This window comes from Pistacia vera, unplaced genomic scaffold, assembly GCF_008641045.1.
Source record: "Pistacia vera cultivar Batoury unplaced genomic scaffold, PisVer_v2 Contig310, whole genome shotgun sequence".
NCBI lineage: Eukaryota > Viridiplantae > Streptophyta > Magnoliopsida > Sapindales > Anacardiaceae > Pistacia > Pistacia vera.
The window spans coordinates 377,494-382,951 of record NW_022196125.1 but is presented as its reverse complement, the minus strand read 5'-3'; the positions used below and the strand labels follow the sequence as shown (position 1 = coordinate 382,951).

General features: G+C 35.4%; 1 long non-coding RNA gene across 1 annotated transcript; it reads left to right on the top strand.

The window, feature by feature from the left end:
* The first annotated feature begins 3,195 nt into the window (after positions 1–3,195).
* LOC116136340 lies at positions 3,196–4,957 on the top strand. The gene is made up of 3 exons (XR_004129020.1): positions 3,196–3,448; positions 3,554–3,633; positions 4,645–4,957. It is a non-coding gene; the product is annotated as an uncharacterized LOC116136340 (long non-coding RNA).
* The last annotated feature ends 501 nt before the right edge of the window (positions 4,958–5,458 follow it).

The following is a 5,458-nucleotide window of genomic DNA, read 5'->3' as shown; positions in this document are numbered from 1 at the left end:
TTATATTATTATTATTATTATTATTATTATTATTATTATTTTTGCTCTTGGGTTTAATTATAATTATAACTTGTTATATGAGTTTTGACTTTTAAAAGTGATATTTGCTTATGATTTGTATCGGTTATATGCTAAGATCATGTGATATTGAAGGAATTTTTAATCTGGGTTATACCGTCAGTTTTTGAAACATGTTTAGAAAATTGTAGTTTCACCCCTATATGCGATTTTTGAATATTATGTCATATATGTATGATTTATAAGCACATACGTAATATACTCTTGACTTACATGTTACATGAGATTATGCATGAGTATGTTGTGGTGCTAAAACCACCCTACGAAGTACCCATCCCCCAGTTTTCAGGCTCTGCCCACGCGATGCAGGATTCCGCAGGGTATTGAGATTTTGGTCTTCAGGCTCTACGCATGCGTATTGAGATATTTAGTGCTCTGCCTGGGTGTTGAGTTTGTCCGCCAGGTATTGAGATGGTTTTCTTCAGACTTTGCCCGCGCGATGATATATCTTGCCGGGTATTGAGATGTTTTTCCCAGCTCTGCCTGTGTGTGGGATGCCCACCAGGTATCGAGATTTTTCCCCCAGGGTACTAGTTGCGGTGAGGGTTTTCTGTTATTAATATCATAATCAGTTTTAGAATGTTCAAAATCACATTTAGTTTTGAGTATCAGTTATGAGCGATAGTCTCAATATGAGTTTTCATAATATTAAGAGAGCCTTCAGTATTAGCCCCAGTTTCGAAATAAGATATTAGCTTATAGTTTTCAGTAACAGTAAAAGCTACAGTATCCAATTTAAAGTTCAGTCATCATCATAAAGTTTACAGTATTCCAAAATCAGTTATCAGTGCATAGTTTCAGAAAAATCAGTTTTCAATTTTATATCATCACAATAGTTATAAATTTAGTTACCAGATTTTGTCTTGTGAATCATGAGTGTTCATTGAATGATGGTTTGGATGTTTACAGCATGACTAGTAGAGTTGTTATTTTCAGAATCACATGCATGAGAACCTTTAGTATCAGTTTACTGTTTCCAAACAGGATATCGGTTTAAAGTTTTCAGATATCAGCCTGCAGTTTTCAGTATCAGTTAATAGTTCAGTTTTCAGTATATGATGGATAGTTTGCATTAGCTATATGAAACAGTTGGTGTTTGTAGCATGATTCATAGAAAACATTGTCTTTAGAAGCATGAGCATTTACAGCTATTCTTTAAGTTCTCATAAAAGAGTTTTCAATATTTAGTGATGAGTTAGGATTCAGAAATTGTTGTCAGTTTAATTGATCATATTATAATACTTAGAATGATTGGAAATGAGTTATGCATGCATACAGGATGTTTAGCTACCACCATATCATGTTCATAGAATCATGTTGTTTTCAGTATTTCATAAGGACCATTGCACGCCATAACTTTTATTTGACGAATGTTTTGCAAACCTCCCCTTTTCCCCCACTCACTGAGTATTTCAGCTCACCCCTTTTCAAAAAAATGTTTTCCTCCCCCCTCAGGTTTACAGGGAGATCATGCCGAGCAGTGAGTCACCGCTCAAGGTTGTGCCACGCATCAACATCGTTTCATGTGGGTTTTACATTTATGTGGTAGTGCATTTTTGGACTTTCGTTTCAAAAGAAAACTCATGTTTCCCATCATGTATTTCCTTTTGTTTATGTTTTGGAACGTGTTGTATAAGTGGAAAATCTGATACCACAAATTTTCCTTAACTCTTTTCTTTTGTAAAACGAAGGAGGATACATGTCTTTTTTTTGAGATATTGGAAATGAAAATACTATGATGTTATTCAGGAAAAGTAGGTCTTCTAATAGGTTTCACAGTTTTTCTACATGACACGTCTTGGGTATCCGAGTCTTGTGGGAGCGCCCGGATCCTACGGGATGAGGAAATTCGGGACGGGTCGTGTCACAGCCGGCCATATAAGGCTGGTCGTACGCCATTATGGAGACTTTTGGAAGCCTCCAGTGATGGTCAAAGGTGGCTGGCAGTGGTGGCTAGTTTTGGGTACAATGGCATTTCTATAAATAATGACAATAACAAGAGCAATGTCATCCAAAAATTTTAAAAAGTGAGGACAAAAGGGTCTGTATGACTGAATTAGGTATTTTATAAATCTTAATAAATATAAGCTAATTTGGACCAAATGCTCAACTTCTTTGGGGCAATATGGGACACAAAAATTATTACTTTGGGTAAGTTTTAATAACAGTCCCCCCAAGGTAATAATATTCCCGACAACTTAGCCCCTAAATGCCACTGTTTGTCATAAAAGATTTCGAAAATAGTTTTAACAAATCAACCAAACATCGTCATCTGCTCAATTTGAAAAATATTACCCTAGTTATCTAATATTACCCCCATCCAAACGGGCCCTAAAAACTGTATAAGTCCTTATAGGCTTGAAATCTAACAAAAACACCCCAAACACATCTTCGGCGTCGGCACATGGGGCCTGTTTCTAGCGACAACAACACTCTCCCATCACCACAAAAATACTCCCCTCAGTCTCTTGACTAAAACCCATCTCACTCTTCCCCCGTTTACCTCCCCAATCACCGGCGATAGTGGGATTTTTTCGGTGACATTGTTTTTGCAAAATTTGGTCGATTCACTTACCAAAAATCGACGTCGTTGCCACCATTGCATTCACAGGCTATTCCTCTTCAAAAGCCCTAATATTACAACCTTCAATTGTTCACGGATTGATATCCTAATTTCTAGGGTTTTCAATGAACAGGAAATTTTGTAACCTGATCTGATGAAGGCTACAGGTCCCAGTTGAACCGGTTTAATTGGCCAGGCCGGGCCGAGTTTTAAAACAATGACCTCAATTTAGAAAGTGGACAAAACGCACAAAAGACTTAACTTTAATGCTCCACCGTTTTGAAAATGTAAACTTTAATAGTAACAGATATTGTCCTTTACCATGTAACGGCTCATTGACGGCATCTCATGGTCGGAAAGGAACTTGATACTCTTCAGATTTAATGTGGGGAACTTGATACGATCAGAAATTTTCGATTAGGAGCCGTGTCTAATCATATCACATGGATGATGTCATCATACTAACCCATTACCGACGTCATCAACTTTAATAATACCATGACTATTTTTTAAGCAGCCCCTTGACTACTTGTGATAATTTTGCAAGCCTATGCTTTTACAATCCTTCAAAAGTAGCCTTCAGGAGTATAATCCCAGGCTTCAAAAGGAGTTGAAACTTGGGATTACCATACACGATTTATTCATGCTTCTTCATAGCCTGGTTGGATAGACGACCCCACAGACCTGCAAATTCGGAGGAATAATTACAAATACGAAGTTATCATATTTTTTTTTTTATTCTGTCCTTCTCTCCAAGAGTTCACTTGCAGATCAAGCTGCTCTTTGTACACAAAATCTCAACTCCAGGTCAGTTCATTTCTTAGAAGTAAATCCTACTTTTTTCTTCCTTTTTTAACATCCCTATATCCATTTCCATGAATTAAATCCATCAAACTTTTCTCTGTTCACCAGATACGTACGATCCAGATGTGTCTGTTCTCCAGACTGAAAGTTGGCACACACTCGATCAAGGTTCTACTTGCAAAATTTTGGTACGTTCTTTTGAAAGTTAAAATCGCTAAGTAAGTTCTTTTCTATGGGTGTGGAATGATCTCTGGAAACAGCTCAAAAGTTGTTAAAGTTATCTATCTATCAACATAAAGATTATTTTATGTATAGAAGCAAGTAATATCCCAAGCAATGTTTATCTTATGTGGTGTTAAATTGTAAATATACAAATGTACTTAAAAAAACAACTATATCAATTCTTTATGTCAATCAAACCCATCGCCAATCTACAGGAAGAAAAAAAAAAAAAAAAAAAAAAAGAACACTCATGCCTCATCACCTCTATCTTTCGTTGGTTCCAGCAATTCCAAGTTTAAAAACTCGTTCCAGAGACTTCAAGTCTAACAAGTTTTGATCTCAGCTACTTCTCAACCTATTATCATATCATCTAAGCGCTGTTAATAAATCATGTGGGACAAACAAGAAATACTGTCCATTACACAAACTCAATAATTTTCTATTCGAAACGCAAAAGAAAAAGAACGAAAATTTCTAAAAATGGAGTTATTATATGAATTTAAGAAGATCAAGGCGAGTCCATAGAAACATCGCCAGAATGTGGACTGTAATAGAGTATATATATGGTAGGTCTTCTTTCTCTTGAGCTGGCTTTGGAAGTGACTTCTACCCAATTTCATTTATTTAGTATCAAATCACATTAAGTTGAGCCATGTTTGAGTTTATCTCACATCATCAATTGACTGATTGTTATAATGTATCTTTTGATTGGGCTCCCTTCCCTTTATCCTAATGTTTGTCAGGCTCTTTGCTTTCCTTTCAAAGCCTGTCCCTTCTCTCTTTTATTTTTTATTTTTTTAATTTTAATTGCTTCTTCACACCATGCAAGAAGAAAAGTAGTATTCTCAAGTTTTTATATGGTTTCTTTATTCAACCGAGAGAATATGATTCAAAGCTGTCTTGCATAGAGGTACATTGTTAATTAATTTGTTTGGCAATCTATTCGTTCTTGGCAACATTCTATTTCTCTTTGCAAGAAATAAGCCAGTCCGCAAAAAGTTTTCGATTTCGGAAGCTCTGTGCATACTTCCCATCAAGTTCTAGGAAACTTCAGGTATTGTGAAGTGCCATTTTAAATATAGCTAAGCTCCTTTTTTGTGTGTGTGAAAATAGTACCTAAAAAACTTTTCAAACTTGAATAATTTAATTCTTTATCCATCTACACGCAGCATAAATCACATTTGTGTTTGATGGATGCTAAGAATAATATAAATAAACAAATCCTACTAGTATATCATCAATCAATCTCTTATGCACACATCCTGAGTTTTTAACTGAATCAGATTTTTGATGCCGGTGAACTGTTATGACAACTTTGTAGTATCTGGGAACTAGGATAAGAAATTTAATTGAGATTCTGTGATTGAGTAGTTTTTCTAAATGAAAAATTAGTCTAGATTTTAAAATTTTCATTTATGCAGTCAAATAAAAAAATGATTCAGTTCTGTTCTATCTGGAGAGTTTCTCTGATTTCCTATGGTAATGAATATTATTTCTAGTCAACAATGTTCAAAGTGAGCACATCCATTCATAACTTGAAAAAAAAAAAAAAAAAAAGAGAGAGAATTTCCCTCAGTAAGGTCATCATAATTAATTTACTGTCACGATTTTGATCATGACTATACAGATAGAGTTAGGGGAAGTGATGGCGACAGATGCTATGATTCAAACACTGACAGATGAAGTGTCAGGGCTTTGATTAATCAAGCTCAGTTTGCACTTGATTTAAAGATCAGTTTAAAATAATGAAGACAAAGCTTGAGCTTATGACGCCTTCCTCCTCCACTGACA